A 24,451-nucleotide genomic window follows, 5' to 3' on the forward strand; every position below is an offset into this window, starting at 1 on the left:
TTTCATAGTATTTGGCAAGAAACTAATAACAGAAAGGACATTTGTCTTGTTACAAAAGATGGTCACTCTGAACATTTCTAAATAAAACTTGAAGATATGCTACATTCAGTGCTGTATCAAATATTTCTTTTTTTTCTTTTTCTTTTCTTTTCTTTTTCTTTTTCTTTTTCACAGTTAAAGTTTACTTCTGTATAACTAATTTGTAAACACTCTATATAGAAATTAATGGGGCGAAGCAGTAATATGATATTACGTTCTCTCTCGTGCGAAAGCAATTTCTCAAAAAGGTGTGATACATTTTTGTTTTGCTACCTCGTATATTTCTTACGGTGTTGTGACGAATACCATTTTCCTTCTCATATGAATACGACTATGTACGCACCGCTGTCTCCACAGATGTATTGGACACATAATATCTACACGTTAAAACATCACGCTCTTGTGAAGTAATACACGAAAATGAGGAATAGAGGAAAGAAATGTCTTATCTGGTTCGATGCCGGTAATAGCATATTTACGAAAAAAGTTAGATATGATTTTTGTCATTACATCGATGTTGTGATCAGTGGAGGCTGCTCAACTCGAAAAGAGGTCCACCTTTGCATGTTTAGAGTAATCATCCTAGTTATCTCTAGAAACGATTCAGTGGGACTGTTGAACACTGAAATAAGAATGGCCAGTCAGCGATGTGAGCTTTTCCGGTTTGCGAGATGTCATTTCAGTATTCATCCACAGCATCTCCTCGTTCGGTAGAGAAGCAAGACTCAGTTTTTTTGTATTTTTTTTAAGTGACAGGAAAAAATTTTATAATAGTTAATTAAATGCCACCTTATAATACTATCAGTCTCGGATTGCCATTCGTAAAATTATCTGGATAAGTATTCGTCAGGGTTTGGTCATTGTCAGACGTAGGACGTTTGAAACGCCTTCAAAATTTTCGCAATTTCCTGTTGCCTTTAACAGCTGCGCTACACACGCTATCTGGGCAAAAGCATCCGGACACACTTATGTAATGCGGATCTGACCACTATGTAAGGTTTGGATGTTACAACAACTGTGTAAGCTGTAAATAACTTTGTTTTAATGTTGGAATCTTATCACAGCATTACACGTATTTACACAGTTTACTATGTGACAATGTTGGCCAGCCGCAGTGGTCTCGCGGTTCTAGGCGCGCAGTCCGGAACCGTGCGACTGCTACGGTCGCAGGTTCGAATCCTGCCTCGGGCATGGATGTTTGTGATGTCCTTGTGTTAGTTAGGTTTAAGTAGTTCTAAGTTCTAAGGGACTGATGACCTCAGCAGTTAAGTCCCATAGTGCTCGGAGCCATTTGAACCATTTGACAATTTTACGACAGTTATCAAACGAACGCATCTCGTCCTGAGGAAGTGAAGTGATCCTAAACCCAGAATGGTAAATTTTGACTACAAGTTTCTTTACAAAATTATTTTTACGACTACGTCATGATGTTGGCCAGTACTATGATAAATCATCCGATTACGGTTCAAAGTTCGGTACTATTTAGGATGACAATCAAGTCTACAGAGGATGGGTAGTTTTGTGACGAGTTGAACGAAAGATTACCGAAAGTTGCTGGAGTTCATGGTGGACAAAAGCTGGTGAACCAACAAGTTTACACCTCTGCGCGTGGTATTTACCTTAGCTTCGATGAGCTGTCGTCTGCATGGTTGTTCTTGTCCTATGAATTTCCTATAAAACCTAATTAAGCCTTTGCTGATTTTTTCCAGCAGAAACCCTCCCTATGTTCCTCGTTATGCGAGAAAACGTATACCCATCCCTAGTCTTGGCATATGGCGATATGCAGGGACATTTCACTCTCGTCTTTCTCAAAGCCGAACTCTCTCCCCACCTGGCTTCTTTCCCTCCACGTCACGACTTTTTTTGACCAATAGGAGCGTTCCTCTTATTATTGTGAAAACTCTCTCTGCCAATCGCAAGGGCCTTACAATTGAACTGCCTCGAAATCTCGGCACTTTACTCTTTCCTAGTTACTTTCCGCCAATCGGACATTTCGTGCCCCCTCACATGCGTACCATTCGCTGTTCACTTGATCAACTGCGTCACCGATCTTGTTAGTATCCATTTGGAATTCCGAAACGCAGTTTTATAAAGCTTCTTTCTGCCCTACTTCTGGTGGCCCGTTACTTGCTCTGCAGTATGCGTCACCTGTCCGATCGCTGACTTCTGCCGCGGGACACCCCCTAAGAGCTTCTTGTGGTGTCTCCTATGGTGCGGCCTCTGCGTCTGGCTGCTCTGGCTTCCACACAAAACGTTTCATCTCACTGTTTTTTTCAAATTCTGCTCATTGACATGCATTATGAAGGAGTAGTGTGTTAATACCATCGATTGAGTGTCATGCCTTTCGTATTACATACCTGTAGGGAAATGTGCTCATTACGGCCAAAGTAAGGTACCATATTCACCTTTCTGTTACGATGTATGTACAGGTATGTAAGGTGCGAAATTGACCTTCATTTATTCTGCTACCTTACAACTAGATGTCAGGAGAGGCAGACCCGCCAGTAATGAAGGTGACGGGAATGTTGTGCTGTCAATACAACAGCAGTATCAGCTGAATGAGTCAGTCAAAAGAGCACAGTGACTTCGAGCAAGCACTCGTCGTCAGATGTAACCCAAGTAACATCTGCATTACCCTTCCAAAGCTCGCCGTGTCGACTGCTGGTGATGTTCAAAATGGTTCAAATGGCTCTGACCACTATGGCACTTAACTTCTGAGGTCATCAGTCCCCTAGAACTTAGAACTACTGAAACCTAACTAACCTAAGGACATCACACACATCCATGCCCGAGGCAGGATTCGAACCCGCTACCGTAGCGATCGCACGGTTCCAGGCTGTAGCGCCTAGAACCGTTCGGCCACCCCGGCCGGGCTGGCGATGTGACTGAAAAGCAGACACCACAGCTGAACCAAGACAGCCCGACCTCCCGTTCTGACGGACAGGGACCGTCGAGGATTGCGGTAAGTGGTTGTAACAATCACGTGGAATCAGCGAAAAGAACCACTCACGTGTTCTAAAATGCCACTTGTAGTTCAGATAACGCTGTGATAGTGCGTATGGAGTTAAAAATGTGGTACGATGGTGGAACACCTTCTTATAGACCACACATCGCTGCAGTCAATGATCAGCATCGATTTGAGGTGGTGTGAAAGTCTACGCCACTACAGGCTGGATGGGTGGAAAAGACATATTTGGAGCTATGAATCACTATGTGGAAATCTGACATGTAACTTTTGGATTTGGCGACTGCCTGGAGAACGTTACCTGCCTGCATGTGAAGTGCCAACAGCGTAGTATGAATGAGGTGGTACTCTGACGTGGGGGTGTTCCTCTTGGTTGGGAGAATGCGGACAGAATTAACACATTTTACAGTATTGTGTCCTGCACACAATAGACAAATAATTTTGAGGCGATGCCTGTATCGGTACGACAGTGCTCCTTTTGATACTCCAACACTCGTGAAGCAATTGTTTGTAGACAACAAAATTCCTGAAATGGGCTGGCCTCCCCAGAGTCTCGATTTGAACCCAGTGGAGCACCTTTGACCTTATTTAAGACGTTGACTTCGGACCAGAACCCGGGGTCTAACCTCGATGCTTTCTCTGGTTTCTGCTCTGGAAGAAAAACGGTCGCGCGTTCCTCCAGAGACACTCAGACATCTCATTGAACATGCCCCAGCACAGTCAAAGCCGTCATAAGGACAAAAGGTGAACACACACCATACTTTTGTCCCTGCAGTGTCATTAAACTGCTTCTTCTGTACTGTGCGTACTTGAAAAATACGGCACTGACTTGTCAGTACAGAAAATTTAATTTACATGTTCCGATAGATTCGCTCAAACGTTTCTGTATTGGAAAAATAATTGTACACCTATAATGTTTTCCTATACTTTTGCATTGGATATATTATCGCTAAAATAGTAATAGACCATAATTTAAGATAACTGAGTTACCGTTAATATGAACTGTATGTAGTATGAGTTAGAGAACAACACCAACGCAAATCAGCCAGTCATCTTTTGACTTGAAAGAATATGAAAAACTCCTTTACTTACGAAAAAATGTGTAGGCTGTTACTTGTTTGTGGGTATTATGAATCACGTCGACTTAGTGAGGTGGTGCCGGGGTTGATGTAAGTAGCTCACATCCTGAGAGGGCACGAGTACGAAACGATATTTGGCCAACTGGATATAGATTTTTCGTGATTTTCGATTATGCCGTGAGCTGAAGGGTTCCAGAGTCAGTCTTCCACTCTACAGCAGAGTTTTCGGTGTTTTGTAAATTCTTTGAACCTTGAAAATGGAAGACAGACCGAGAATGGAGTCTAGGACCATTGCGTTAGCATGTTCTTGCTGACAGAGCAACCAAATCACGTCACAGGGTCCGCCCCCATAGCTCCATTTCCGCCAGTTCGTTTACCATAATTCATAAATTTTTTCACAATCTCCCCTGCATACGTTACAGGAGTAGCACTCACGAAAAAGAGGATAGTTCGGTGGAATGGCTTAGCGACCGTCTAGGGCACGGACTGCAGAGAATTCTAAACGTCGGCAATGCTTTCACACACGTGCAGGTCTTTGTCTCCTGGATGCATACTCCTACCACTACCACGCAGTGCTTTCTGAGCAGGAGGAGGTGGGGGAGGAAGGAGGGGCGAGAACAGGGGGAAACTGCAGAGTCGCCACACTTAGATGTTAATGCTGTCGTGCAAGGAACACTGAACGGCTTGCATGCGGCTCAACAAGATAGATCACAAGCAGAGCAAATTTTCAGTATTATTCATATATGGCACGCTGAAGTTATTACAGAATTTTTATCTACTATCAACGTTTGCATAAAAAGAGTTGCATACGATTTCGCAGACTTTCGTCACTCTGGCAGCCACATAATCATGAGTTATTTAGCTTCACAATCGAAAAAAGGTTATACGGGAGGAACTTCGACTCTGAAAGCCCATAACGATGAAATTAGAATTATATATTAAAACATTCAGTTGCTGACGGGCGTTGATATATACCAACGGGGACAGCTGAAAATGTGTGTCCCGACTGGGACTCGAACCCGGAATCTCCTGCTTACACGACAGACGCTCTATCCATCTGAGCCACCGAGGGCACAGAGGATAGTACGACTGCAGAGACTATCTCGCGCTTGCCTCCCGCGAGACCCACATTCTCATCTTTATGTCCACACACTACATTCATAGTGTCCCTACCCAACACACTCATTACTTGTGGAAGACATTCTTACCGAGTCCCGTAAGAGTTCGGGTAATATGTGTGCATCAGCACAGAAGAGGAAGCTCATGGCCGGAATTGCCAGAACTATATACTTATATGGGTATGGTGTCTGTTCTTTCGGACATGTCCGCACACATATTACCCGAACTCTTACGGGATTTGGGAAAAAGTCTTCCACGAGTGACGAGTGTGCTGGGTAGGGACACTAAGAATGTAGTGCGTGGACATATAAAGTGGGTGCTGCGGGAGGCGTGCGCGTGATAGTCCCTGCAGTCGCACTATCCTCTGTGCCCTCGGTGGCTCATATGGATAGAGCGTCTTCCATGTAAGCAAGATACCCCGGGTTCGAGTCCTGGTCGGAGCACACATTTCCATCTGTCCCCCGTTGCTATGTATCAAAGTCCGTCAGCAGCTGAAGGTATTATGTACGTAACGATGTTGTTTCGTCTAATGGTTCGCACGCTGATCGCCCAGTATTGAAATATGCAGCAATTTACGGAATAGTTCCACTTCTGTTACACTGAACGATTCACTTTCGTCGTTGTTGGTCCAGTTCTTGCAAGATCTTTTTCCAGCCACAACGATGTCGGAGATTTGATGTTTTACCGGATTGCTGGTATTCACGGAACACACGTGAAACGGTCGCACGGGAAAATCCCCACTTCATCGGCACCACGGAGATGGTGTGTCCTATCGCTCGTGCGCCGACTATAACACCACGGCCAAACTCATTTAAATCTTGATAACCTGCCTGCCATTGTAGCCGCAGTAACCGATCTAACAACTACGCCAGACACTTGTTCTCCTATACAGGCTTTGCCGACCGCAGCCCCGTATTCTGCCTGTTTATGTATCTATTTATTTGAATACGCATGCCTATATCAGTTTCTTTAGCGCTTCAGTGTATTTTACATGGCCGGTAGTAACGGAGTAGTCGGCAGCTGAGAGTGTTGATTGGTTAGTTTCAAGAATACATATTACGACATACAGCAGTTGTGATGGACGCAGAACCTTTGCATGTACATGGTTTCTTCAATGTCTCTATTGCAAGAAAACGGTTATATTCATAACCGGTATTCGGTTATCGATCAGTTTTGCGGCGTACCTCGTATATCTGTCGTTATAATAACCTGGAATTAAAAAAAAAAAAGGTTCAGTACAGGCCTCGTGCTTTTGAATCTAAGCGCTTACTCACTTGGCTGCGGAATCCGTGATTGACACCGACCATACGAAATATGTAAACATGCACAAAATGTTCAAACTCGGTTTCATCAGGAACGGTTGAGATTTTTGTCTTGCTGTTTACGAATGTTGAAGTCCTAATCCCGCGCCCTACACAACCTGTCATTATGAATCAGATAAGTGAGGGAATGTTTGTCCGGTCCCCTTCTTAGCAGCAACGATACAAGACGAGCCTTGGACCGCATGCGTGCAGCGCATTGTCCACATATGTTGGTTAGTGTCTACATATGCTGGTTTGCGCGCCATGGCCGACACTGGTCCAAGGATCCTTTCTCGAATGTCTGTCTCATTCTGTAGCTAAGTACTCCTTGTTTTGAAGCGTCCTGTCGTCGTGGTCGTGACTCGTGGAATGGCAGTGCATTTGAAAGCATTACCCCAAAAGGCAAGAGTTGTAATCATTCAGGAATTTACAAGATGAATCGCTCCTCAGAAAGGATCACTATTCCCATTACTCCTCGTATGCGACTTGTGCTCCATCTGTGGCAACTTCGTCGTCCTCGTAATATTAAATACTGTTTTTTTTTTTTCATCCGGCGCCTCAGCAAGAGATATACAGGGCGATCGTGTGAAGATTCATTTATTACGTAAAAATACCATTTATAAATTTGCACAAATGTTGCGTATATCGAATTTTAATTTGTGAGGATCAAATGTAAAGAACAAAAGAAGTAGATGAACTGGCAAGATGAACTTTTCGCTTACAAACGAGAATGTTCTGCCTGGGACACGTTTGCATGCCACCTGTCACTGATATAACTAAGATATTTGACTACAGGCGTCCTGCTCGTAAATTCTTTTCCCTCTTTAGTCATGGATAAGAGAATTAATTTTGCTTTCACTTCTTTGTATTTCCTCTAGTTACTAACTCAAATTCAGAAATCGCGAAACATTTGCATGTAATATATAATACATCACAGATCATTAATTTCACTGAACCATAATTTTTATGTCATCTTAAATAAGAGCGCAAACAAAAATTTATTTCTCGAAAAATATAATTGTACACATTGAAACATATATAATACAGACAGAATTATTATATTTTGCTTTCATCATGGTACCCTCACATGGATTTAATGACTGCCTCACAAACTAAAAGAATGTCGTCAACAAGTGTTTGTAAGTTTTCTGAGTCCATATGACTGCACACAACCTTTACAACATTCCGGAGATGTTCCTCATCTGTTATGCAAACTTTCCGGGTACGTCATTTCACTTCATCCCACATAATTTCAATAGTATTACACTCAGGACTTTGGTTCGGCCACACCATATATTTCAGTACTTTCTGATTTCCTCATATGCAATGCATATCTTACAGAATGCCGAACCGATGTTGTGGGTCATTATCCTGTTGTAATGTTAACCCTTTCGGTATCAAGCACAATCAACGTAGTATCATATGATACATAACTATGCTGCTCATGATGATCATGATGATGTCCCATACTCCTTGACATAGCGTAGGTGACGGTGCGGGAGACCCGCACCGCTATATTAGGCATGGTCCTAATGGAGGTGGTTTGCCATTGCTTTCCTCCGACCGTAATGGGGTTGCTGGTCATACATCTACATGACTACTCTGCAATTCACATTTAAGTGCTTGGCAGAGGGTTTATCGAACCACAATCATACTATCTCTCTACTATTCCACTCCCGAACAGCGAGCGGGAAAAACGAACACCTAAACCTTTCTGTTCGAGCTCTGATTTCTCTTATTTTATTTTGATGATCATTCCTACCTATGTAGGTTGGGCTCAACAAAATATTTTCGCATTCGGAAGAGAAAGTTGGTGACTGAAATTTCGTAAAAAGGTCTCGCCGCGACGAAAAACGTCTATGCTGTAATGACTTCCATCCCAACTCGTGTATCATATCTGCCACACACTCTCCCCTATAACGCGATAATACAAAACGAGCTGCCCTTCTTTGCACCCTCTCGATGTCCTCCGTCAATCCCACCTGGTAAGGATCCCACACCGCGCGGCAATATTCTAACAGAGGACGAACGAGTGTAGTGTAAGCAGTCTCTTTAGTGGACTTGTTGCATCTTCTAAGTGTCCTGCCAATGAAACGCAACCTTTGGCTCGCCTTCCCGACAATATTATCTATGTGGTCCTACCAACTGAAGTTGTTCGTAATTTTAACACCCAGGTACTTAGTTGAATTGACAGCCTTGAGAATTGTACTATTTATCGAGTAATCGAATTCCAACGGATTTCTTTTGGAACTCATGTGGATCATCTCACACTTTTCGTTATTTAGCGTCAACTGCCACCTGACACACCATACAGCAATCTTTTCTAAATCCCTTTGCAGCTGATACTGGTCTTCGGATGACCTTACTAGACGGTAAATTACAGCATCATCTGCGAACAGTCTAAGAGAACTGCTCAGATTGTCACCCAGGTCATTTATATAGATCAGGAACAGTAGAGGTCCCAGGACGCTTCCCTGGGGAACACCTGATATCACTTCAGTTTTACTCGATGATTTGCCGTCTATTACTACGAACTGCGACCTTCCTGACAGGAAATCACGAATCCAGTCGCACAACTGAGACGATACCCCATAGCTCCGCAGCTTGATTAGAAGTCGCTTGTGAGGAACGGTGTCAAAAGCTTTCCGGAAATCTAGAAATACGGAATCAACTTGAGATCCCCTGTCGATAGCGGCCATTACTTCGTGCGAATATAGAGCTAGCTGCGTTGCACAAGAGCGATGTTTTCTGAAGCCATGCTGATTACGTGTCAATAGATCGTTCCCTTCGAGGTGATTCATAATGTTGGAATACAGTATATGCTCCAAAACCCTACTGCAAACCGACGTCAATGATATAGGTCTGTAGTTAAATGGATTACTCCTACTATCTTCTTGAACACTGGTGCGACCTGCGCAATTTTCCAATCTGTAGGTACAGATCTATCCGTGAGCGAGCGGTTGTATATGAGTGCTAAGTAGGGAGCTATAGTATCAGCGTAATCTGAAAGGAACCTAATCGGTATACAATCTGGACCTGAAGACTTGCCCGTATCAAGCGATTTGAGTTGCTTCGCAACCCCTAAGGTATCTACTTCTAAGAAACTCATGCTAGCAGATGTTCGTGTTTCAAATTCTGGAATATTCCATTCGTCTTCCCTGGTGAAGGAATTTCGGAAAACTGCGTTCAATAACTCCGCTTTAGCGGCACAGTCGTCGATAACAGTACCATCGGCACTGCGCAGCGAAGGTATTGACTGCGTCTTGCCGCTTGTGTACTTTACATACGACCAGAATTTCTTCGGATTTTCTACCAAATTTCGAGACAATGTTCGTTGTGGAACCTATTAAAGGCATCTCGCATCGAAGTACGTGCCAAATTTCGTGCGTCTGTAAATTTTAGCCGATCTTCAGGATTTCGCGTTCTTCTGAACTTCGCATGCTTTTTCCGTTGCCTCTGCAACAGCGTTCGGACCTTTTTTGTGTACCACGGGGGATCCGTTCCATCTCTTACCAATTTATGAGGTATGAATATCTCAATTGCTGTTGCTACTATATCTTTGAATTTGAGCCACATCTCGTCTACATTCGCATAGTCAGTTCGGAAGGAATGGAAATTGTCTTTTAGGAAGGCTTCTAGTGGCACTTCATCCGCTTTTTTAAATAAAATTATTTTGCGTTTGTTTCTGATGGATTTGGAAGAAATGGTATTGAGCCTAGCTACAATGACCTTGTGATCACTAATACCTGTATCAGTCATGATGCTCTCTATCAGCTCTGGGTTGTTTGTGGCCAAGAGGTCAAGTGTGTTTTCGCAACCATTTACAATTTGCGTGGGTTCGTGGACTAACTGCTCGAAATAATTTTCGGAGAATGCATTTAGGACAATCTCGGAAGACGTTTTCTGCCTACCACCGGTTTTGAACAAGTATTTTTGCCAACATACTGAGGGTAGGTTGAAGTCCCCACCAACTATAACCGTATGAGTGGGGTATTTATTTGTTACGAGACTCAAACTTTCTCTGAACTGTTCCGCAACTGTATCATCGGAGTCTGGGGGTCGGTAGAAGGAGCCAATTATTAACTTAATTCGGCTGTTAAGTATAACCTCCACCCACACCAATTCGCACGGAGTATCTACTTCGACTTCACTACAAGATAAACCACTACAGACAGACACAAACACTCCACCACCAATTCTGCCTAATCTGTCTTTCCTGAACACCGTCTGAGACTTCGTAAAAATTTCTGCAGAACTTATTTCAGGCTTTAGCCAGCTTTCTGTACCTATAACGATATCAGCTTCTGTGCTTTCTATTAGTGCTTGAAGCTCAGGGACTTTTCCAGCGCAACTACAACAATTTACAACTAAAATTCCGACTGTTCCTTGATCCAAGCACGTCCTGTAATTGCCAAGCACCCTTTGACATTGCAGCCTATCCCGCACTTTCCCGAGGCCTTCTAACCTAAAAAACCGCCCAGTCCGCGCCACACAGCCTCCGCTATCCGTGTAGCCGCCAGCTGAGTGTAGTGAACTCCTGACCTATTCAGCGGAACCCGAAACCCCACCACCCTATGGCGCAAGTCTAGGAATCTGCAGCCATTACGGTCGCAAAACCGTCTGAGCCTCTGATTCAGACCCTCCACCCGGCTCTGCACCAAAGGTCCGCAGTCGGTTCTGTCAACGATGCTTCAGATGGTGAGCTCTGCCTTCATCTCGTAAGCAAGACCGGCAGCCTTCACCAAATCAGATAGCCGCTGGAATCCAGAGAGAATTTCCTCAGATCCAAAGCGACACACGTCATTAGTGCCGACATGTGCCACCACCTGCAGCTGGCTGCACCGTGTGCTCTTCATGGCATCCGGAAGGACCCTTTCCACATCAGGAATGACTCCTCCCGGAATGCACACGGAGTGCACACTGGATTTCTTCCCCTCCTTAGCCGCCGTATCCCTAAGGGGCCCCATTACGCGCCTAACATTGGAGCTCCCAACTACCAGTAAGCCCACCCTCTGCGATTGCCCGGACCTTGAAGGCTGAGAATGATCCTCTGAAACAGGGCAGGCGGCTGCAACTGGCTCAGCCAGAGACAGTGCCTGAAACCGGTTTGTCAGACGCACCGGGGAGGCTTTCTGATCAGCCTCCGGGGACGCCTTTCGCTGCCTGCCACGCCTTGGAACGACCTCCCAATCAACCACAGGCGAGGGCTCAGCCCCACTGCGGGCAGCAACCGGGGCAACCACAGCGGCGGACCGATCTGGGGACAGACGGGACGAGGTTGACATCCCCATGATACCCGAGTCCGGCTCCCCACAGTGGTGCCCATTGGCAACAGCCTCAAGCTGCGCGACCGAAGTCAGCGCCGATTGCAGCTGTGAGCGAAGGGATGCCAAGTCAGCCCTCATCCGAACACAGCAATCGCAGTCCCTGTCCATTCTAATCGATATTTAACAACAGTTACCGAAACACGAGTCCGTGCCTAGATAACGCAAGCGGAACACGCAAAGAATGTATCAACTAACCTGTACAAATGCCTAACGACTGCGCTACAATCTGCTGAATTTACGATTACAGTAACTAAAACTCGAAATTGCACCTCCTATACGAAACTCACACGCAATTTAAATAAGAATCTACGAAGTAAACACTAAAGCGCGATGCTACAACTGTCAAATACTATAATACGCCCGAAATATATGAATTAAACAATGCAAGTACCCAAAAACACGCAAAGAAATTAATTAAACTATCTAACAAATAAGTAAGCTAGGGTTATACGACTTGCTGCTGCAGCTGCTTATCCAACGGCGGCAGGGAGCACACCATTATATTTTCACAGTGTAGTTAACTTAATCCCCAGTAAAATACCCCAAAACATAACAGAAGCCCCACCGTATTTAATAGTAGATAGAATATACTGCTAGGCCACACTTTCTCCTTCAGTTCAACGAAGAGATCTGCTCCTCCTTTTACTAAAAATCCTCAATTTTGATCCATCTGTGAGTAAAACTTTCCTCCTCTCTTCAAGTGTCAACTTATTATGTTTTCTAGTCTGTTCGAGTCTTTTTTTTTTATTTTTGGGCTACATATACGATTTTCTTTCTGCCACGCGTGCTTTCAATCCGGCACCAATCATTTTCCGTTTTACTATTGCTACAAATATGTTTTTCTTGTTAATTTTTACCAGTTATGCGCCAATTTGTGCTGCCGTTTTGAACCTATCGCCCTTATTAGTAATTCTGATGAATTTGTCGTCAAGGCCGTAGTAGGTCCTTATTGCTACTCGTCGTCTTGTGACAAAGAAGGGTGTATTACACTTTTCCTCTACACACGCCACATTATTTCCTAATCTGGGACATAGGTAAACCTGATTGTTTCAGTGGTAGTATTTCGCAACGTTTTTCTACGTATATCTCCACTCTTATAGCCGTGTAAATGATGGACACACTGCCATCTATATATAAGGAACTGAAGTGCAGTAACCATACAGCATGTATCGTATAACTGCATGTAGTACACTGTGAAATCACAACAGTACAGGGAACAATAGGACAGTATGGAATGGACATTCATTTGCCACACATGTAAACACACATACTTGTTCTGGTAACTATTTTGTATGTACACAATTTTCTCGTGGAGAATATTGCACGTTGATGAAAACAAACACATAACCCGACATGTTTACCAACGTTGTACTGTTCCTTTACTTACACTACTGTACCCACGGTATTACACATTCTGCGTGTTGCTGCAACATCAGCCCCACAGTTCAGACGACAGAGGACTTCACAACCCCAGAACTCAGCGGACAGGCCAGCAGAGGGCACAAAAAGAGCTCCAGCCAGGCCACCAGGCGGTGTACACGGCGACGATAGAGGTCATTGACAAATCAAATCACACCTCTTCCTGCATCCTTTGTGTGCTGTACCAACAATAGGCCCAAAATTATCCATCCGTGGGAGGTTATTTAGGCGATCACACGAGTTCCATCGCAGTCACCAACCAGAAGACCTACACTTACGTACCCTAAGGTCTCAGTTACGGATCTGGACAGTACAGCAACTCCACGACCATGGGAATCTCAAGTCTTCCTTGACGCTTCAGCTGGGACTTGGTAGCATTTGTGCTGTTGTTCTACTCATAGGTAAGGTAATGTCAGATTTAAAGTTTTCCGTCTTTGTCGAACTGTTTGAGTTTCGGTAATTCAGCAAGTGAATGTTCCGTCTAGTGTTTGTTGTTTCTATAAACTGAAACCGAGCCGAGAAAAGCTTTTTCCTATTCAGATTCCTCAATATTGATTTGCTTGTTTACTTAAAGTTATTGAGTGCTTCAGGCATTGTCGAGCTTATTTATTATGTGAACTTCGAGCTGTAGCCTAATTTCATTGCTGAAGAAATTTCAATTATTTGGTGTTTGTTCTTTTTCGGAGTCATGGGAAGTTGAGAAGCGTTAGAACTGTGGTTTTCAGTACACTTATGTGATTGTGACTACTTTCCTTCTGGATGTCTCCCTAGAATGACACACATTAGATATTAAACACATTATAAACTGAAGTCTTTGTTCAAATTTTTCTGCCTGTGTGATACAGTAATCTCAGGAACCACTGTAAGGATTTTGATACATTTTCCACTAATAAAGAGATGATACAGGAGAACGGTTTGGCCATAGATATTCAGTACTACCTGTGTGAAGCCGGAGTAAGTCACTAGTCTGTTCAAAAATGTTTCGGTCCATATCCACATTCGTATACTTTTTTGAGTTTAGTTTCAAGGCCACCACGACATAAAAGAATAAACATTATGAAACTAAAAGTAAATATCTTTCCTGTTCCGTGAAATAAAAACAAGAGTAAGAGCATTTTATTTGGAAGTGCACCTGTTTGCATATTGGCGTAATCATATTCTGCTTCCTGCGTAGCATCCAAAACTGTGTTGCTCCACTTTGTAAACTGTAACATGCTTGGATTCATCTTGAACACTGTCAGCAACGTAACCAAGACGCCTTTGTTCACGCTTGTCCCACTCTGTAACGGCGGACTTCCATATGTCACTCAGTGTATTAGGAATGATCCTGCAAGGACATACTGCACGTTTTATCTGGTCCCATACATTCTCAGTTGAGTTCACTTCGGTGCTGTGCAGTTCGATACACTTTGTCTCAAGAAAGAAAGCGTTCGCGAGCTGGGTACGTTCATTATTTACTTGAAAGACGAACCTGCAGTAGAATTTTTCATTGTAAGGTTGGACAAAAGCATCGAGATTCTTGTGCTGAAACTGAGCAGCCCTCAAATTAGCCTGGTTAGCAACAAGGGGTTTACTACATTCAAAGATATGACATTGGCCCAAAGTCTGACATATTCACGCTTCTGCTGAACTGCATAGAGCTATGTGACATTTTCGAGCACTGTGACGCGACCGCCTCCACACACGCCAACGACGATCAACATACCAGTCCCGTACTGGTCTGCAGAGGGAAATCAGGGCCATAGATTGAAATTTCATTCCAGATATTCCTTTGCGCACATTCTTCACACACAACGAAGCTGTGCACTTGGTACAGTCTGCCGTAATGGCCGCCAAGAGGCAAAATTAATCGAATGGAGGCTGTTTGAATAGGGGAGAGTGTTGCACCTTGGAACACTTTCCGGACACCTGCAACAAAGCAACTGTGCAATAGAAGCTTAATATTTTCTTATTCCATTTTTAAATGATAGTATTCATATTACATTTGATGCAGTCCTTTTCTGAAATTAAAAAAATACTATTCTGGAAAATTAAGGTCTTTCCAAATGTGACTATCTCATCCGAGGTACAACATGCCATATACCCAGAAACAATTATTCCATTCGAAATTTAAAAGAGCTGCACCTGAAAAAAATCTTCCCATTTCTATAGTTAATAGTCTGTGTGTAACACTGTTACTCTTCTTCGAATCAATAATCAGTTAACAAAATCAAATTATGAAGAAATGTCATCAAAATCAAAAACAAGTTTAAAAAGCTTTGTTATAGAAGTAATTGGCAACTAACACAAATTTCGATTTTGAAGGCAGGGAAAATTGTCAAGATGGAAAAGAAACTCAGTTAATTAACAAGTACCGAGTATTGCGGAAAAAAAGACCTTCTGTTAAAGGCACAAGAGATTGCGTGACCAACGAAGAATGGCTTAATAGTCCACATGCTGTGTACAAAGTTTACAGGTACATAGAATTTTACTCACTAAGGAACTCTGTAACTGAAAAATTACCAATATCCTCCAAATTACTTTATTATAGTGTAATACACTCATACAACTAGAACTCTTAAAACGAAAATTCACAAATTGTGCACAAAACGCAACCTCGTGTCTAAAACAATCAAAAACAGTACAAAGTGCCCAAAACTGCTCAAGGTGGTTTGTAGTGCTTATTTCTATATGTGATTCCAAAATCAGTCACTAGATTGAAACACCGACTATCTCTTTCTAGATACGCTATATTCCAGGTACAAGACTTTTCCCCACTAAAAGATATAGGATCAAAACACCCTCAGCCGTGTAAATTCCAGTTGTTGTATGTTTGAGGAACCCGCTGCATTCACCAACATCAGGCCGCCTGACCGACGTGTATGATCCAATCAAAGTAGGACCAGCATTCAGTGACTGTATTCGTAGATCACATCTTAACACAGCAATCCCTTAGATCATCACTTATCGACTTTTCCACTTACTGATTACTTGGTTGTCCCAAAAAGAGTCACCAAGAACCCATAACTTTCAGGGACTTATCACCTACTGTTGCTCACATGATTGAGGTAAAGAATTGGGATATTGTACACTGAAATCCTCATGCGCAACATTGTCAATCAGTGCGCTACCTGGGCTATAAATGACGCTTCCAGCATGCTGCCGTCTGATTACTTTGTGCAACCACATCATCCTATTCACTATTTCAGAAATTCCATGTTTTTCTGAATTGCACTGGGAATATATATTTACTTCGCCAGCCGGTGTGGCCGAGCGATTCTACGCGCTTCAGTCCGGAACCACGAGGCTGCTACGGTCGCAGGTTCGAATCTTGTCTCGGGCATGGATGTGTGTGATGTCCTTAGGTTAGTTAGGTTTAAATAGTTCTAAATTCTAGGGGCCTGATGACCTCAAAAGTTTAGTCTCATAGTGCTCAGAGCCAACCAAATTACCTTCAGTATAGTCTATAAGATGTTCCGACATTATTCTTTAAGCCGACCAGTCAGGATATGGACCTATCTCTCTATTCAAATTAGAATCTATTATACACAGAAGTGCCAAATGAACTGGTATAAGTATGCGTATTCAAATACAGAGGTATGTAATCAGGCAGGATAAGCCCCTGCGGTTGGCAACGCCTATATAAGAAATGTGTTTGGCGCTGTTATTACATCGGCTACTGCTGCTAGAATGGCAGGTTATCAAGATTTAATTGGATTTGTACGTGTTGGTAAAGTCGGCGGACGAATGATGGGACATAGCATCTCCGAGGTAGCTATGAAGTGGACATTTCCCCTTACGACCATTTCACGAATGTACCTTGAATATAAGGAATCCGATAAAACCTCAAATCTCCTTCGCAAATTACTTCAGATTTCAGTGTTGGGCCATCAACAAGTGTCAGTGTGCGGAACACTGAACGAAATATCTTCGATATGGACTTCCGGAGCTGAATGATCACTACTCCGCTGTTGATGATTGGAAACACGTTGCCCGGTCGGACTAGTTTCGCTTCAAGTTGTATCAAGCGGATGGATATGTGCGTGTATGGAGATGACGTTGTGAATCCATGGAACCTGTATGTCACCAGGGCACTGCTCAAGCTGTGGAGGCTCTGTAATGTTGTGGGGCGTGTGCAGTTGCAGTGATATAGGATTCCTGACATGTCTAGATACCACTGTGACAGGTGTCACGTATGTAAGCATCCTCTCTCATCACCTGCATCCATTAATGTTAATTGTGCCTTCCGACGGACTTGGGCAGTTCCAGCAGGACAATGCAACGCCCCACACGTACAGAATTGCTACAGGGTGGCTCCAGGAACACTCTTCTGAGTTCAAACACTTCCGCTGGCCACCACACTCCAAAGACATGAATAATATTGAGCATGTCTGGGATGCGCAGCAACGTGCAGTTAAGAAGAGATATCCACCATTTCGTACTCATGGATTTATGGATAGACACGCATGATTCATGTCAGGTCCTTCCAGCACTACTTGACACATTAGTTGAGTCCATGTCACGTCGTGTTGCGGCATTTCTGCATGCTCAAGGGGGCCCTAGACGTTATTAGTCAAGTGTACCACCTTCTTTGGCTCTTCAGTATATAAGAAAACTGAAATAATCAAACAAAATGACTATGATACAAGTACTGAACAGAATTTCCAAATTTTATATAATAGGATATAATGTAATAACAAAACAATAAGTGATAAAATATGTTAATTAATATAACATTTTAGAAAATATTAAGGAATATAATAATTAATTCATGTTTAAAATACATAAACTAAACATATAATAACATAAATATATGAAACTGAACCTATTTGATCTAGCATATGTAATTTCAACTCTGCACTTTTTTAATTATTGACGTCATAAATGACCATCCAAAGAATTACGAAAATGGGAGAATTACTACATGTTTCTACAGCAGAAACAATAGACATTTAAAAACTATAATGTAATATACAGGGTGTTACAAAAAGGTACAGCCAAACTCTCAGGAAACATTCCTCACACACAAAGAAAGAAAATATGTTATGTGGACATGTGTCCGTAAACGCTTACTTTCCATGTTAGAGCTCATTTTATTACTTCTGTTCAAATCACATCATGGAATGGAAACACACAGCAACAGAACGTACCAGCGTGACTTCAAACACTTTGTTGCAGGAAATGTTCAAAATGTCCTCCGTTAGTGAGGATACATGCATCCACCCTCCGTCGAATGAAATCCCTGGTACGCTGATGCAGCCCTGGAGAGTCTCTACATTTGGTACCGGGGTTGCGTAGACAAGAGCTTTCAAATGCCCCCATAAATGAAAGTCAAGAGGGTTGAGGTCAGGAGAGCGTGGAGGCCATGGAATTGGTCCGCCTCTACCAATCCATCGGTCACCGAATCTGTTGTTGAGAAGCGTACGAACACTTCGACAGAAATAAGCAGGAGCTCCATCTTGCATGAACCACATGTTGTGTCGTACTTGTAAGGGCACATGTTCGAAGAGCACAGGTAGAGTATCCCGAATGAAATCTTGATAACGTGCTCCATTGAGCGTAGGTGGAAGAGCATGGGGCCCAATCAAGACATAACCAACAATGCCTGACCAAAAGTTCACAGAAGATCTGTGTTGATGAGGTAATTGTACAATTGCGTGCGGATTCTCGTCATCCCACACATGTTGATTGTGGAAATTTACAATTTGATCGCCTTGGAATGAAGCCTCGTCCGTAAAGAGAACATTTGCACTGAAATGAGGATTGACACATTGTTGGATGAGCCATTTGCAGAAGTGTACCCGTGCAGGCCAATTAGCTGCTGATAGTGCCTGCACACGCTGTACATGGTACGGAAACAACTGGTTCTCCCGTAGCACTCTCCATACAGTGACGTGGTCAACGTTACCTTGTACAGCAGCAACTTCTCTGACGCTGACATTAGGGTTATCTTCAACTGCACGAAGAATTGCCTCGTCCATTGCAGGAGTCCTCGTCGTTCTAGGTCTTCCCCAGTCGCGAGTCATAGGCTGAAATGTTCCGTGCTCCCCAAGATGCCGATCAATTGCTTCGAACGTCTTTTTGTCAGGACACCTTCGTTCTGGAAATCTGTCTCGATACACACGTACCGCGCCACGGCTATTGCCCCGTGCTAATCCATACATCAAATGAGCATCTGCCAACTCCGTATTAGTAAACATTGCACTGACCACGTTCGTGATGAACACTAACCTCTTGATGCTACGTACTGATGTGGTTGATGCTAGTACTGTAGAGCAATGAGTCGCATGTCAACACAAGCACCGAAGTCAACATTTCCTTCGTTCAATTGCGCTAAGTGGCGGTGAATGGAGGAAGTACAGTACATACAGACGAAACTAAAATAAGCTCTAACATGGAAATTAAGCTTTTCCGGACACATGTCCACATAACATCTTTTCTTTATTTGTGTGTGAGGAATGTTTCCTGAAAGTTTGGCCGTACATTTTTGCAACACCCTGTATACATTACATGTAGTTTCACAATCATTAGTAGTTACATATTTCAGTACACCTATACATTTTTCTGCTGAAAATTACACTTAATGTTTTCCATGTTTTGTTCATTTTCTGTTCTAAAATTTAATTCACTTATTAAACTAAATGCCACTAGATCCTTGTCAAGCATAATTTTAATATTATTAATACATTCATTGAAATGTGATATGTTGACATAGCTATGCAGTCTCTTATAATCTTTATGCATTTTGCTTTTATAACAACATTTTTGTTTCATTTCCTGAATTTTTTTGGTCTCTTCAGTATTATTGGCTTAAGAACATCTACTAAAAGATTAGTAATTTACAAAAACTTTAAGAAGAGATGCGTAATGAAGAGGGGATTCCTTTACATATTTCACTCTTCCAAATTGTATATGATAAATCATTTAAAAATATAAGAAGTATATTGTACCTTTAGATTTATTGATAATAACGTGATAAATTTACTGTTAGACATTTTTATTTTAGCTGCTTTTTCAATCTGATGATTATTAACACCATCAATTTTCTCATAACAAATAATCATACTCGTAAATTCATCGATTAATTTATATCTTCATTCATGCTTATATATTCAGCACAGTTATCAACATATATTTTTAATATTATGTGTATCTAAACTTTTAATTCAGGTTGTATTACTTTTATAACATTTATTGAACCAATATATCTATTCATTTATATTCCCTATTAAAATGAATGTCGATATTTCCAAAATAAATAAACATTGCTGCTGTCGAATAGACATCCCTACTTGTTTGCAATGTGTAGTGGTAAATAATCTCGAGTGGTGACTTCGATGCATGATCAGGAAGCGAACTTCGTTGAGCGTACTTCATCCTAAATTTTGTTTATTTCCTTAATTTGTAATTTTACTGCCAGTATCAAGTTGTGTTGTAAAACAAAATACGCAAAACTATGATACAGTGCAGTACATACAATGTTTCATATTTATAACTACTCACTTCAGTTTACACTTTGTTGTTCCGTTTTGTGTAGGAATTTGACTATTTTTCAGAGAATTTTCCTACCTGTAAAACTTTATCCAAATAACAGGATAAAATAGTTATCTCAAGTAATAATATGTTTGTATGGAGCAGTGTATTGTTCACATCATTTAAATCTTATAATGTTTGCTTGTTCATTGTTAAAAAGTTACAAACTCAATCACAGCTATGACCATGTGCATCAGTATGAAGTAGTCTATGTAAAATTCATTATTGATTTATCTTTCATACATTACGGTGTAAATTTTGTTACATGAATGTTGGAAGCCATTCATCGGCACTGAGAGTGATTTGAGGGTTGTTCAGTGTCAAGATATGATCCTGAAATCTGTTGTCCAGCCCCACCATCAACATTTCATCAATAAGTTTCGTAAAAAAGAAAAATAACCTATAGTCAACGAGTACACTCTTCTCGTCTTGTGTACGTCTCCCTTCGAATAATTATTCTAATAGAATGGCCTGCATTATCTGCTGACACTTACCTGGTCACAAACGGAAGCTTGCTGTACGTCCTTATAGACCTGTACGGGTCAAATTCAATCGTGCAATGTCTTCTGTTGTTCTGATAATAGATTATTGCATAATAATACATTAGACATGGGGATTTTTGTAATACCTGCCCATTCAGCGTAATGCACAGCGCTTGCTTGCTGTATGGGAGGTGACCTAGACCCAGATCGAATTTAAATGTCTCCTGTGCACTGGCCTGCCAGGGTGGTTGTTTTAGGCTGTTTTCTATGCTTGTTTAGGCAAATGCTCGTCTGGTCCTCACTTTCTGATTCAAACTACACGTTTCACACACTGTTAAAATACGCTTAGCATGGCTTTGAATCATCTTGCTCAGATCTGAAGCTCCTCTTGACGTTTTTCCGAGTTTGTGATTCCATTTCTTTCTTTTATAATGAAATCAGCCTCGTACAAAACACTGGTTCTCTTTGTTCAGGCAGACTTGCTCCGTCACCGATGTGTCATCTTCTGTAGGTTGAAACTGATTTCTGTAACGTACAATACAAAGAAGTGTAATACAAAATTTATAATCGTTAACTTATTATAGGACAAACCTGAAATGAGTCTTTTTTGATATGTTTCGATTGCTCACTTGAGAATCACATTGCTACTGAAACTGCATTTTTACACGTCGGTTGTCGTGGCCTTTTTTGTCGTTTTGACAAAATGTCATCTGCAAATGGTAATGAAGAAAATTTGTCTAAATTTGAAGCCTACATTTTCGTGGGTAATGGTTATGTATGTCACTATACTCACATCGTCTGCTGTTGTGTGTCTCGGGGAATATCTCTTTCTACTGCTGTTTATTATATAATTTACATAGTTTTTTATGTAATTTCACACTCTCACGTACTTCACAAGTATTTTCAACGGAAACATAATTTTTTAAAAGCAGAAGCTATCTCCATATTCATTGAGATGTGCTATGTTTTGTCAATGTTCAGCTGCTCATCGCTTGCCTTACATTTTGTATGGACGCTGTTTCTGAATGTTCCGTGAGTACTATTGCGATGTCACTTGCCTCACCAAGGCAAGCGGTACGTGATTCTTACGGCACTCACGACGGAATCCGGCGTTGTCCCTAGAAAAGATATTTCATCTTTATGTAAATCTGGCCTAAATTGTGTCATCGCCATAAGATTCTCTTGGGTACAAATAAACAGTCAAACTTTTGTAATGCCTAACGCTCCCATTCCTTGAATTCCTCGTATCGGCTGGCGGAATACGACCAAGTTCGAAGTACTTCGCTGCCTTGCAGATTCCCAGATCTCAGTCCACTTGAGCTCCTTTAGGCTGCTTTTATGCTCCACATTTATCCAGTAGCATGAATCCGGATCCCATCCACAACATTACAGCAGTCGTTCAGGAATATTTTTCGAGTATTTTGGTGTAAGCCAACCATGGTCTTTGCTGGTATTTTAGAGATTCATTCCGTTACACCTGAATTTTACCGCTATTTTAACCTGTGTCCGTCATCCTCCTCCTCCTCCTCCTCTTCTTCTTCTTCTTCTTCTTCTTCTTCTTCTTCTTCTTCCTCCCTCTTTTCCGTTTCTGCACCGGGTCAGCGTTGGTACATGGATTTTTTCAATGTCAGTGAAAGCTGGTAGCTGGCTGGCCCTCCTGGTGCCAAAATTCTTCCCATGACGGATTCTGTGTACCTCATCTCTCTTGATCCAGAGTAAATCTCATGTTGAAATTTGTTACCGTGTTGTTAATGTTTCCGTAGCAGGACGTGGATACCAGCCTAGTCTTTAATTATTTGTGTTTGACAAACCGCCTAAAAGCCACATCCACGCTGGCTAGCTCACCAATCCTTGTCATCAAACCGCAATGGCGATTTGATCCGGGGCTGGCTCGCCATCCCTAATCCTGGTGGTTAGGGGCGTCCTCCAACGTTTAGAGTCACAGGAAGGTGTAATCTGCGTCCCAAAGTGGTACAGATATGTCCTGCATGACCCATCTCCCATGAGAAAGTGCAACAGGTTGGAAGTGCTTTAGTTGTAAATACTGCCTAATACTTGGCAGCAGTTGGTATGTCCTTCGACCCGTTTCATCAGTCTCCCTGGACTCCTGCCACAGTTCTTCCCCCCTCCCCCCTGTTGATCGTAATCTTACCTTCTGATAGAACTCCCAAGATTTCAGCTGTTCTCTCAACTCTCAGTTTTATACTTTTTTACCCAGTACCTAGCTTATTTTCGTATCAAGGCGAGAAAGCCCCATTACTACCAGCAACGCCTCACCTGGACTTGTCCTATATACCCCTACTGAAGCCTATAACATGTTGCGTTGCACTGTAATTCGATTTGTTAAGGGGTAATCTTCAGTTTAGATTTACGGCACCATTATGATGGCCCAATGTACTGCACTCAAAATACGTATTGCACTGGAAACATGTGCACAGAATTGCAGTTGTCGACAGTATTGGAAGTGCTTCCTGTCTGCAAACAAATGTGCTCCACTCAGTCGCAGTGCTTGCTGTTGGATGTACTAATGCCCACTTCACCCTTCGCCTCAAGCTTGCATTCGGTGCCCTTAACTTCTGAGGTCATGAGTACCCTAGAACTTAGAACTACTTAAACCTAACTAACCCAAGGACATCACATACACCCATGCCCGAGTCAGGATCTGAACCTGCGACCGTAGCAGTCGCGCGGTTCTAGACTGAAGCGCCTAGAACCGCTCGGCTACACCGGCCGGCCTTCGGAATAATATTCACGGCATTGTTACTTTACGTTAACGATGATAGACAGCAGTGCAGCTGAGCTTTCCGGTTAGAGTCGGCCGTAAGGGATCACTGAATGCTACTGCACAGCCTCACAACGACGTTACGCTAAGTTGCTGTCGCAGCGATGGCAACCACATTACAGCACCTTTGCTGACCGGAGATGTGTCATTTCTGTGCGTTTTGTGTTGTCGATTGGCTCGTTGCTTGTTACTGTCTATTTCACTGCTGTGAAGGTATTTTCACATAAAGGAATGGGACAGGCGTCAGAATCTGAAGAAAGCTCTATTGCTTTGCAACCGTAGACTGACGGCCACAACCCGATCGTACGATATTCTCAGAAAAGACCATTTACATCTACGACTACATGGATACCCTTAAAATCACAGTTAAGCGTCTGGCAGAGGGTTGATCGAACCACCTTCACAATAACTCTCTATTATCCTATT

This window comes from Schistocerca gregaria, chromosome 3 (genome assembly GCF_023897955.1).
Source record: "Schistocerca gregaria isolate iqSchGreg1 chromosome 3, iqSchGreg1.2, whole genome shotgun sequence".
Classification (NCBI taxonomy): Eukaryota; Metazoa; Arthropoda; class Insecta; order Orthoptera; family Acrididae; genus Schistocerca; species Schistocerca gregaria.